The 13,506-nt window shown below is 41.7% G+C and overlaps 1 long non-coding RNA gene across 3 annotated transcripts in view; it reads right to left on the bottom strand.

The window, feature by feature from the left end:
- Positions 1-688: 688 nt before the first annotated feature.
- Positions 689-13,506, bottom strand: part of LOC134610638 (uncharacterized) — a 28,518-nt gene continuing 15,700 nt past the window's right edge. For all 3 annotated transcript variants that reach the window (XR_010090869.1, XR_010090868.1, XR_010090867.1), the window contains exons 2-3: positions 5,176-5,221; positions 689-2,362 (exon numbers count right to left, since the gene is read on the bottom strand). This is a non-coding gene — a long non-coding RNA (uncharacterized LOC134610638). The remainder of the gene's footprint in view (positions 2,363-5,175; positions 5,222-13,506) is intronic.

Raw genomic sequence — 13,506 nt, 5'->3', positions numbered from 1 at the left:
TTTTTATTGAAATTCTTCTTCTGACAATAAGCACCAGATGCACGGTGATCTTGTGTTATTGTGAACCTGTCACATTTAAATTGTATACATTTATTAAAATAATAAATAAATAAAGCTAGTCCATAAACATCTTTGGGTAGTTATTAAAGGAATACAAAGCAGACACTGTTTTGTTGCTTAACAGTTGGAAGCCTGCAGATGGCTGTGGGTGGGAAAATGCCTCCACTTTCTAAAGCAAGGAGATGAGTGTGGTTTGGTGCACTTGATGTATCTGAGCCCCCCACCCCCCTCCTGCAAGGCTGTCTGTCACAGGCTGCAGGACCATAGCATTGCTACTTGCCCCTGAGCGTGGGAAGAGAAGCCTCCAGCCGTTCACATCTCCTGCATTCCGTTTAACCGAATCAATTAGGCAGGACTGACCCCCCCTCCACACCCACCATCTCTTTATATCCCCTCCCCCTTCATTTTTTTTTCACTTCTGTCTATGTCCTAATTATTTCAGTTTTTTGGGGGGGATGCCATAGCTGTTTCCTGGATAGATCTGATCAACCTTAAAAAGAACAGATAATGCAGCAGGGAAAGGCTCAGAGGAGGGGTACACGTGTGTTTTTGGCGTAGAGATGTCACTTTCATTTCCAATGCAAGGGGCAGAGTAAGACAGAACATTTTAACACTTTGACAAGGGGGGGGGGGGAGGGGGGGGGGAGGGGAGGCATCGTCTCTATCAGTTCTTTCTGCCTTGCTGACTTTTTTTAAGGAAACCCTTTAAAAATAGAGAAACATCTGCCTTTTCTATCTGGACACACACACACAGAGACACAATACACAATACACACAAAAACATAAATATATATCAACATTTCACATTTTCGAATATAAGCAAAATGGACAAGTGTTCTCTGCCAGATTTTCCAAAATGTGCCTGTAAGTTATTCCTGTCTGCGGTCTGTACATGTTATAATTGTGCGTGTGTGTGTGTGTGTGTGTGTGTGTACACACTGGAGGTGAGTGGTAATTTGTGTTTAGAATGCTATATATATGGCTGTTATATCCCATCTTTATTCCCTTTTTTAATAACAATAATAAAGGTATATTTTTAACATTTCTACTGGGAGTATATTATTATATTATTTATCTTTCACTGTATCTTTTATAAATGCATACATACAGAGACACACACAGATATAGAACATATTTGACACTTATTATTTGGGTGTTCGAATGTAAAGATACATTGTGTCTCTGTGGCTCTTTGTGAGATACAAGTTATATTTCTTAACCATTCAGACACCAGAGGGGCCTGCAGGAATGGAGCTTTGAAGCACTGCGGTGTTAGTGCTTCTGGCAACGAAAGGGTTACAGTGAGCAAAATCAAAAATCAATACGTATTTATGCTGAACATGAAAAGTTTTGACATACATTACCATGAGCACCACTGTCCAGGTAGGGGTGGGGGGAGATTGGGTTGTGGGGGATTAGATAATAAACCCAGAGACACGTTTCTCAATCCTCTGCTCTGATTTGTGTTTAAAGAGACAGAATCCACTCTCTATGCAGAGAGAGCCCTTTAGCTGGGTCTAGTACTTTAAATACCCAGCTCCCCCCTTGGTCTCTCTATTCCTCAGCTGCTGATGATGTGATGATCTGGAAGGAGTTTTTACTTTCGGTTATCTAGCTTTATGAAGGACCAATACACTCATACAGCTAGATAACCAAAGATAACAGCCACTTCCACACATTGATTCTGTAACAGTATCCATTTCCCAGGCTCTGTGGGTGGGCTGAAGCCTTTATGGAGGACCAGGCGTCTTAGAACAAGCATCCCTTCCCAAAGGTAGTTCTCCCAGCTTGCCACCAGCTCCATAAGCATCCACACAAAGCTGTTGCCTTCAAAGTTGACTCCCAACTTTTCTCCTGGCGAGTTATTCCTATAAGGATAATCACCAAAGCGCTTTATGCCAGAGATGAGAAAACACACAGGGGCTCTCAATGAGCAATGAACAGCCTCCAGTCTTTCCCAGGCCTCTATTTGCATTGTAAATCGCTTCTTTTCTCACCAAAAGACCCATTAACCACCAGAGACGATGACGGGAAGCCTTCTGCTCCTCAGAGCTCTCAGTCACCAGAGGAGAAATCCCAGCCAGTCCAAAGTGACAAGATGATTCAATGGTCTGATCCTGATCCACTAACGTGATGCATGGCATGGGGAGGGGGTTTCAGCTCCCCTCTACCCCTCCTCAGTGACGGCAGCTTGATGGCCCACATCTCGCGTGTAGGGGTAAGCTCCTGGCTGGACTCGCAGGTGGAAGGGGAGAAGATGCAGGAGATCCCGTTTTCCTGGCTTGCTGCTCCTGCCACCGTTCTGGAAAAAAAAAAGGGAGAAAAGGGCCATCATTGGAGGAGGGGGTGGGGATGTATATAAGAAAAAAAAGCAAAGGGGGGGGGGGATGAAATAAAAGAGAGGGGGTTTGTCTTTTCTTTGCAAAAAAATGTGGACCAGCCCGGCAAGGTCAAAGGTCCTGGACAGCAGGGGACCAAGGTAATGATGATGTCATGAGCCCAAAAAAATAAAAAAAATAATTAAAAAAATACCCTCAATTGCTATGCATGGAGCCCCTCCGGATCAGCACCAGCGCAGCCCAGGACAGCTCCCTCTCCATCTAACCTGCAACCAGGGCCCTCCTCACATACACAGCCCCAGTGTCTGTCCAAGCCTGCCCCAGCTCCTCTATGGACAGGGAGGACAAGGAGGTGCAGGCTGGGGAACGCCTCTCCCTGTCTCTCCCTTCATTCCTCCATCCAAGCAATGCCTCCAATACGCCAGGATTTACAGCGAGGGCCTGCATGGATGGCTGGCTGGCTGGCTGGCTGAGGGAAGCAGTGGGAAGGGGCTGGCTTGGCGTGTTGTGTGCTCAGTGCATGATGCTGTTTAAAGGGCTCTCGGTCACGGTGAGGCGGATATCGTGATTATTTTTTATTTTTTTTTGCAGGTACTGTCACGATATGACGTGATCTCATGGAGCCCTATGTCGTGACTTTTTATACAAGGCTCTCACTTATGGAGGAATGAATGGGAGTTTGTATCAGACTGGCTGTGTTTATTGAAGCTTGGTTCCTGCCATACATTACAATAATGGGAATGGCGTGATGCATGTGTACATGGAAGAGCTATATTTTTATTTTAATGTTGAATTTTATGTGTTAGTTTATTGCAGATAATGTGAATAAAGACAATGGTGGTGCAATGTATTATGCTATGCTTATTATATACACCTCTCTTCCTGTTTATAATAATATGATGCAGCAAACTACTGCTGTAAAAAAATAATATATATATATATACACTGCATATCAACTAGGTTCTCACTATAAATAAAACACTGCACTGTATGTATATATATATATATAAATACACACACTGCATAACAATTCCATTCTATAAATAAATCACTGTATGCCCAATATTGACAGCCCTATCATCAAACAACAACATAATAAAGGGTTCGATTTTTCCAAAATATATTAGAATTGTAACAGGAGTTATCGCTGTCCTCACACATCCCCAGCTGAGGGTGTTAACACCACGTGATCAGTGCACAGTGTAAAACTAATGAGCTTTCTAAAAATGGAGAAAGTGAGACAGACAGTCAGAAGGACCGACAGACAAACGGATAGACAGACAGACAGAAATCTATAGGTTATATTTCCAAATCAGTAAATGTAGCCCTACATCATATTATTCTTTTGCCAGGACAGAATGACACATAAAACAACCAGTGCCAATAAATATCCTCTAGGGCATGATCCACATTCTCCAGTACCATCAAGGTTCAAATCTAGAACCTAAATACTTCCTAAGACTGCAGAGCTCATACCTCACACTGTGTAGTATAATTCACACCTAGCACACTATGGCACATTCCATACCTCACACTGTGTAGCATAATTCACACCTAGCACACTATGGCACATTCATCACTACCATAAAGCACATTCCATACCTAACACCATATAGCACATAAACCTAACAATTAAGATCATAGATCACATATGCCACAGCTGGGATTCTATAGCCACCTCCAGTTCACAATCCACCTCACTACATTTTCCAATGGGATACTTAACACTACACAGAGTTGTCCACACCTAGAACAGTCCAGGTCATTCCACACCAAAGCCCAACACTTATAACCTGTTCCTCACCCAACGCCGTACATTCCTCTACAGAGTATTTCACACCAATCTGACTTCCCTCAAAACATTTAATATCTAATATCACACAACGCCTTTAACACCTCACTCTCTATGATGTCTGCCAAGTTCACACAGATCTTTATACCTTGCAAAACATGGCCAAATTATTTATTTTATGTATGCATAGTGCACTATATATGGGTGTGGGGAAAACCACCATAATGCATCAAGGCTTATACATCTACAATATGGTCTGGAATAAAGACTGACACAATTAAAGGGGGGGGGGGGGGCGTGTGTGTGTGTGTGTGTGTGTGTGTGTGTAATACTGAACTGTAGTCATGTGATGCGTTGCAATATAAGCAAAATGCTAATCAGTGATCCAAGCATTGTTTGCCCCTCCCTCACCTGTGTTAAATTGTGAGTGTTTCTATATTCATTGATAATCAGAGTGATAACATTAAACATTCTTACTGGAGAAGGCTTTTAAATCTTCAAATTTAAAATGTTGAGTGTGCCTGCACGGTACCATCGGATATTGTTAAACCTATGCCTGCATTATTACACACATCGCTATTACTGCGACTGTCAAACATTTTTTCAAAGGCAATCAAGAATTGTCATTCTTCGTTAAACCTGTAATGTGGGGGTTTGATGTTCATTTGCATATTAAAGGGTTAATTCAAAATCCTATCCTGGAATAAACTGCTTTATTTAAAAAAAAAAAGTGTTCAACCACACGTCCAAACATTACAATGGCCACATAAACAACAAAACAGGTTAAAATATATTTATATACATAAATAAATAATAACAATAAAAAAATTCAAAATAAATGCTAAGTAAATTATATAAAACAGGTCACTTCACTCAAAGTAAAAAATATCTTGCAATTCCATAATACATTGTAACATTTACTGAACTATGAACTAAATTATAAACTGACATTGATACATAGATGAAGATCGAGCATATAATTACCTCCAAATTTAATTCCAGTGAATCAGAAATATCCATATGCCTTAATCTGGAAAACAGCAAAATAAGTAAATAAAATTAATTATGTCTTCAAAACATGTTTCATGTCCTTCAAAATATATAGGTAAGGATGTGACAATGTAAAGAAGTGTGTAAAATCTTTAGATAATGATATATACAAATATATCATCTAACACAAAAAAAAATACTATAGGAGCACATTTTAAAAAAATATATAATATTTCACAAAATATAGAATTAGATTATTTTCTGCTCATTTAAATGTTAAGTACCAATCCCCAGGATGCATGCACTACTGGGTGCTAGTGATAAGGGACAAGGCCTAATTTATACAGGAATTGAAAGGAGCCTCAGGGTTAAATCACAATGACTTTTGCTTTGGCCATGGATATGAGATTTATGTGAGCATTTTGTGTGCAGTGTGTGTGTGTGTGTGCAGTGTGTGTGTGTGTGTGTGCAGTGTGTGTGTGTGTGTGTGTGTGTGTGTGTGTGTGTGTGTGTGTGTGTGTGTGTTACTTAGCAATTTTTCTCATTTGTTTCATTTCACATATAACATTGTGACCTTAAATATATGATCTCAAAATATTTATGTTTTTTTTAAACTAATGCAGGAAGATACTATAAAAAAATAAAATAAAAAGCCTTTAAGGTTGGTATGGTAAGTAAATAAACAAATACAACTATATAATTAGAAAATAAATAAATGCAAACATCCATTGGTATGCATTGCTGAATGAAACAGAAATATGTAAAATGCAATGTACCTTACAATTTTACTGTTAATAGGAACATGTGCTAAGTCAGTTGAATTGGAGAGATAATTGCTGATGCATCCTTGCTCATTATGCCTGTGCATTTAAATATTGGCTCCTGTGCAATGATTGGTTGGCTTAATCTGGGAAGTCAGGTCAGATGATCTCCAGTGACAAGCGTTCAGAGCTTACAATTCAGTAATTATGGAGATGCATTTGTAGTTATTATTCCAAGATTCTAATTTTTTTTTACTTTCCTTAGAAATTATACATTCCTAGACTAAATTGCATAGTAGATATCAACAGGTGTGACTAGAATAGAACTAAATCAATTAGCAGCCAGGCCCCTCCTAAGGAGCCCAGATCAGAATTTCTTCAATTTGCTGGTACCAAGGGAAGGAGTTATGTGCCCTGGGGTGGTGGCACAGAGATTCTGGGCAGGAAGCTGGAGTTCATATTTCCCATGAAAAAGCTGTAAGCTGAGAAGGTACTTGTTCTACCACTCGGTAGTTACAAAAGAACCCACACACACAAAAAAAACAAAAAAAAAACTAAAAACTGTACTTACTGGTTTCCGAACACATAAAACTAATGTTTCGGTTGTTATACTTGTATCTTCATGAAAATAAAATAAATCTCAATAAAGCGAGTCCATATCACCAGTAGCAAGTCAAATTACCTTCAGTCTCCAGAAATAGATCAAAGCCATGGGGGGAAATAAATGTCGTTTAATCCCCTTGAACAGATTTTGCTTAGTTCCTCTTTTTTCCCCATTTTTTTTTTTTTTAAATATATAATTTAGTGCCATTTCCACAAAAAAAAAAAATGAAAGGGGGGGGGGGGGGTATTTTTCTCCCTCCCCTGCCCTCCCACCTGAGATATAGGCTTAATAAACCTTGGCTAGAGAGTGAAGTGTTCAAGAGAAGGGGTCTGCAAGTTTTTTTGGGGGGGCTGGACAAGGTCTGAGCCAGCCCTCTCTGCTGAGGAGGACGTGCTTTGAAATCCAAGCAGTTTCCCCTAATTCTTTTGTTACCGGTTAACTGAAGCCTCATTGTTGATCTTCTCTTCTGGCACGGTCTCCTATTCAGCTCCCACTATACGTTAAGCATTGCCACAGATAATGAATTTGCACCCAAACCCCTCACAGTCCAGACGGAACAAATTACAAAGTCTGGGCTCTGAAATAACATTGCTTGTATGGAGCCTGGCTCATAGACCTCAACTGCTGGCTTCCTCCAAAGGCTGACATTTGGGAATCCACTTTAGAACCCAGACACGTATTATTATTATTATTATTATTATTATTATTATTATTATTAATATTATTATTTTTGTGTGATTATTATTTTCTATTATTATATCCTTATTGCATTATTGGTATACTTTTGTTTATTTGTTGAATTTGTATTTATTTATTTTGTTACACTAGATCCTTTCCATTTATTTTTTTATTTTTGTTTTCACTTCAATTTTTGTTCCATTGAATTTTTTATTATTAATTTAGTTGTTAAAATTATTCAAGGAATCGTGTTTTTATAAGTGCATTTTACTAATGTATCTCATCACATATTACAATAGAGGATTTTTCTTTTTTTTTATTGAGATACAAAATCCTAATAAACAGGTGATTTTTTAAAAAAAATGTTTTTAATTTTTTTTTTTTTTTATATATCTACATTTTTTTAAACCCTTTGAGAACCAGAAAGGTATGAAAAATGTAAACCACCATCTAAAGAGTTAAGCAATCAGTCCTCAGAAAATCTAAGTAACCGTGCTAGGCATTGAGTTGTTAAAGAGTTAAATTTCCTCTCTGTGCAATTCATGAATGAAAGGATAGCAAAATCACACATATGGACGTGAAGGTTATGAGAGAATAGGCAATGCGAGTGGAGTCCTGTCCGTGGGAGAAAATGACAAGGGGGGTGGGAATGACGAGAGTAAATTTAAATTGGCTTCAAGATTGTGAATGTTAATGAGAAGTGAAGGGAGGCGATAATGAAAGAGTCAGGGAGAGAAGAGACTATCCTGGAAAAGGAATAAAGAGGGGGAATTAGGTGTGATGGAGAGAAAAGAAGAGAGAAAATGGTGTAAAGGGGAATTTGGCTGTAAAAAGCAACCAGGAGGAATGGGAAAAGGAGGAGAGGGGAGAGTAAAAATGATGGATAGACAGAAAAAGTGATAGCAATGGAGAGAGACAAAATGAATAGGTAGAGAGAGGTTGACAGACAGACAGACAAAGAAGGAGAATAAGAGGGAGGACATTTACAGAAGGAAGAAATAATATAGAGAAATGAAGTCAAAGAATGAAAACAAATTAAAATACTGAATGCGGGAAGAGAGAAAGAAAAGTAAATAGAGAGATGTGAGAGAATTATAGAGCAAATACGAAAACAGATACATTGTATTTTAATATGAAATATTAAAAGGAACGAATCATTGCTGTGTTTCTGGGATTCTCTCCTTTAAGATAAGAGTGGCTTTTACTATCTCTCTATCTCTCTATGTGGTTACACCCAGCAATAGAACAGCCTCATTTTATGCATCGGGAATGAGACTAGTTATCTGAGAACCACCCAGCGTATTATTCCCTCACTGTGTATTACCAATCATTCACACCCTGCACGAGAGAGAGAGAGAGAGAGAGAGAGAGAGAGAGAGAGAGAGAGAGAGAGAGAGAGACAATAATAATATTATTAATAATAATAGGTAAGTTCTTCAAACTCTGCAATTCACATCACATGAGGCCCCAAGACCTCAGGTCGTATTTCCCATAAGAAATATCTGTTATTTATTTACATTCACTGTATTTGCCAAGGGCAGTGCTCAATGTGTGACTGCATGAACCTGGCTCCTTCCACACTCATTGCTGATACACTGTATATACCTGGCTCCCACCTTTCACCCTCACTGCTAATACACTGTATATACCTGACTCCCACCTTCCACACTCATTGCTAATACACTGTATATACCTGGCTCCCTCCTTCCACACTCACTGCTGATACACTGTATATACCTGGCTCCCACCTTCCACACTCACTGCTAAAACACAGTATACTCCTGGCTCCCTCCTTCCACATGCACTATTGATACAGTGTATACTCCTGGCTCCCTCCTTCCACACTCACTGCTGATGCACTGTATATACCTGGCTCCCACCTGCCACACTCACTGCTGATACACTGTATATACCTGGCTCCCTCTTTACACACTTACTGCTGATACACTGTATATACCTGGCTCCCTCCTTCCACACTCACTGCTGATACACTGTATATACCTGGCTGCTGATACAGTGTATACTCCTGGCTGCCTCCTTCCACACTCACTGCTGATACACTATATATACCTGGCTCCATCTTTACACACTTACTGCTGATACACTGTATATACCTGGCTCCCACCTTCCACACTCACTGCTAAAAAACAGTATACTCCTGGCTCCCTCCTTCCACACTCAATGCTAAAACACAGTATACTCATGGCTCCCTCCTTCCACACTCACTGCTGATACACTTTATATACCTGGCTCCCTCCTTTCACACTCACTGCTGATACACTGTATATACCTGGCTCCCTCCTTCCACACTCACTGCTGATACACTGTATATACCTGGCTGCTGATACAGTGTATACTCCTGGCTCCCTCCTTCCACACTCACTGCTGATACACTGTATATACCTGACTCCCTCTTTCCACACTTACTGCTGACACACTGTACATACCAGGCTCCCTCTTTCCACATTCACTGCTGACACACTGTATATACCTGGCTCCCTCCGTCCACACTCACTGCTGATACACTGTATATACCTGGCTCCCACCTTCCACACTCACTGCTAAAACACAGTACACTCATGGCTCCCTCCTTCCACACTCACTGCTGATACACTTTATATACCTGGCTCCCTCCTTTCACACTCACTGCTGATACACTTTATATACCTGGCTCCCTCCTTTCACACTCACTGCTGATACACTTTATATACCTGGCTCCCTCCTTTCACACTCACTGCTGATACACTGTATATACCTTGCTCCCTCCTTCCACACTCACTGCTGATACACTGTATATACCTGGCTCCCTCCTTCCACACTCACTGCTGATACACTGTATGTACCTGGCTCCCACCATCCACACTCACTGCTCATACACTATATATACCTGGCTCCCTCTTTCCACACTTACTACTGACACACTGTATATACCTGGCTCCCTCTTTCAACACTCACTGCTGATACACTGTATATACCTGGCTCCCTCCTTCCACATTTACTGCTGATACACTGTATATACCTGGCTCCCACCTTCCACATTCACTGCTGTTAGACTGTATATACCTGGCTCCCACCTTCCACACTCTCTGCTGATACTCTGTATATACCTGGCTCCCTCCTTCCACATTCACTGCTGATACACTGTATATACCTGGCTCCCACCTTCCACACTCACTGCTGATACACGGTGTATACCTGGCTCCCTCCTTCCACACTCACTGCTGATACACTGTATATACCTGTCTCACCCCTTCCACACTCACTGCTGATACACTGTATATACCTTGCTCCCTCCTTCCACACTCACTGCTGATACACTGTATATACCTGTCTCACCCCTTCCACACTCACTACTGATACACTGTATATACCTGTCTCACCCCTTCCACACTCACTGCTGATACACTGTATATACCTGGACCATATTTCTACACCCACTACTGATACTCTGTATATACCTGGCTCCCACCTTCCACACTCACTGCTGAGACACTGTATATACCTGGGCCATCCTTCTACACTCACTGTTGATACACTGTATATACCTGAACCATCTTTCTACACACACTACTAATACAATGTATATACCTGGTTCCCACCATCCACACTCACTGCTGATACACTGTATATACCTGTCTCACCCCTTCCACACTCACCACTGATACACTGTATATACCTGTCTCACCCCTTCCACACTCACTACTGATACACTGTATATATCTGTCTCACCCCTTCCACACTCACTGCTGATACACTGTATATACCTTGCTCCCTCCTTCCACACTCACTGCTGATACACTGTATATACCTGTCTCACCCCTTCCACACTCACTACTGATACACTGTATATACCTGCCTTACCCCTTCCACACTCACTGCTGATACACTGTATATACCTGGACCATATTTCTACACCCACTACTGATACTCTGTATATACCTGGCTCCCACCTTCCACACTCACTGCTGAGACACTGTATATACCTGGGCCATCCTTCTACACTCACTTTTGATACACTGTATCTACCTGAACCATCTTTCTACACACACTACTAATACAATGTATATACCTGGTTCCCACCATCCACACTCACTACCGATACACTGTATATACCTGGCTCCCACCTTCCACACTCACTGCTCATACACTATATATACCTGGCTCCCTCTTTCCACACTTACTGCTGACACACTGTATATACCTGGCTCCCTCCTTCCACACTTACTGCTGATACACTGTATATACCTGGCTCCCACCTTCCAAACTCACTGCTGATACACTGTATATACCTGGCTCCCACCTTCCACACTCACTGCTGATACACTGTATATACCTGGTTCCCACCTTCCAAACTCACTGCTGATACACTGTATATACCTGGCTCCCACCTTCCAAACTCACTGCTGATACACTGTATATACCTGTCTCACCCCTTCCACACTCACTGCTGATACACTGTATATACCTGAACCATATTTCTACACCCACTACTGATACTCTGTACATACCTGGCTCCCACCTTACACACTCACTACTGATACACTGTATATACCTGTCTCACCCCTTCCACACTCACTACTGATACACTGTATATACCTGTCTCACCCCTTCCACACTCACTGCTGATACACTGTATATACCTGGACCATATTTCTACACCCACTACTGATACTCTGTATATACCTGGCTCCCACCTTCCACACTCACTACCGATACACTGTATATACCTGGCTCCCACCTTCCACACTCACTGCTCATACACTATATATACCTGGCTCCCTCTTTCCGCACTTACTGCTGACACACTGTATATACCTAGCTCCCTCTTTCAACACTCACTGCTGACACACTGTATATACCTGGCTCCCTCCTTCCACACTTACTGCTGATACACTGTATATACCTGGCTCCCACCTTCCAAACTCACTGCTGATACACTGTATATACCTGGCTCCCACCTTCCACACTCACTGCTGATACACTGTATATACCTGGCTCCCACCTTCCAAACTCACTGCTGATACACTGTATATACCTGGCTCCCACCTTCCAAACTCACTGCTGATACACTGTATATACCTGTCTCACCCCTTCCACACTCACTGCTGATACACTGTATATACCTGAACCATATTTCTACACCCACTACTGATACTCTGTATATACCTGGCTCCCACCTTACACACTCACTACTGATACACTGTATATACCTGGACCATCTTTCTACACCCACTACTGATACTCTGTATATACCTGGCTCCCACCTTCTAAACTCACTGCTGATACACTGTATATACCTGTCTCACCCCTTCCACACTCACTGCTGATACACTGTATATACCAATCTCACTCCTTCCACACTCACTGCTGATACAATTTATATACCTGGCTCCCACCTTCCACACTCACTGCTGATACACTGTATACACCTGGCTCCCTCCTCCCACACTCACTGCTGATACACTGTATACACCTGGCTCCCTCCTTCCACACTCACTGCTGATACACTGTATATACCTTGCTCCCTCCTTCCACACTCACTGCTGATACACTGTATATACCTGGCTCCCACCTTCCACACTCACTGCTGATACACTGTATATACCTGGCTCACACCTTCCACACTCACTGCTGATACACTGTATATACCTGGCTCACACCTTCCACACTCACTGCTGATACACTGTATATACCTGGCTCACACCTTCCACACTCACTGCTGATACACTGTATATACCTGGCTCACACCTTCCACACTCACTGCTGATACACTGTATATACCTGGCTCACCCCTTCCACACTCACTATTGATACACTGTATATACCTGGCTCCCTCCTTCCACACTTACTGCTAAAACACAGTGTACTCCTGGCTCCCTCTTTCTACACTCACTGCTCATACACTGTATATACCTGGACTATTCTTTACAATCACTGCTAAAACACAGTATACTCCTGGCTCCCTCCATCCACACTCACTGCTGATACACTGTATATACCTGGCTCCCTCCTTCCACACTCACTGCTGATACACTGTACATACCTGGCTCCCTCCTTCCACACTCACTGCTGATACACTGTATATACCTGGCTCCCACCTTCCACACTCACTGCTGATACACTGTATACAACTGGCTCCCTCCTTCCACACTCACTGCTGATACACTGTATATACCTGGCTCCCTCCTTCCACACTCACTGCTGATACACTGTATATACCTGGCTCCCACCTTCCACACTCACTGCTGATACACTGTATATACCTGACTCCCACCTTCCACA

This window comes from Pelobates fuscus, chromosome 5, assembly GCF_036172605.1.
Source record: "Pelobates fuscus isolate aPelFus1 chromosome 5, aPelFus1.pri, whole genome shotgun sequence".
Taxonomy (NCBI): Eukaryota; Metazoa; Chordata; class Amphibia; order Anura; family Pelobatidae; genus Pelobates; species Pelobates fuscus.
The sequence above is the reverse complement of the archived record's forward strand: the minus strand, read 5'-3'. Positions and strand labels throughout refer to the sequence as shown.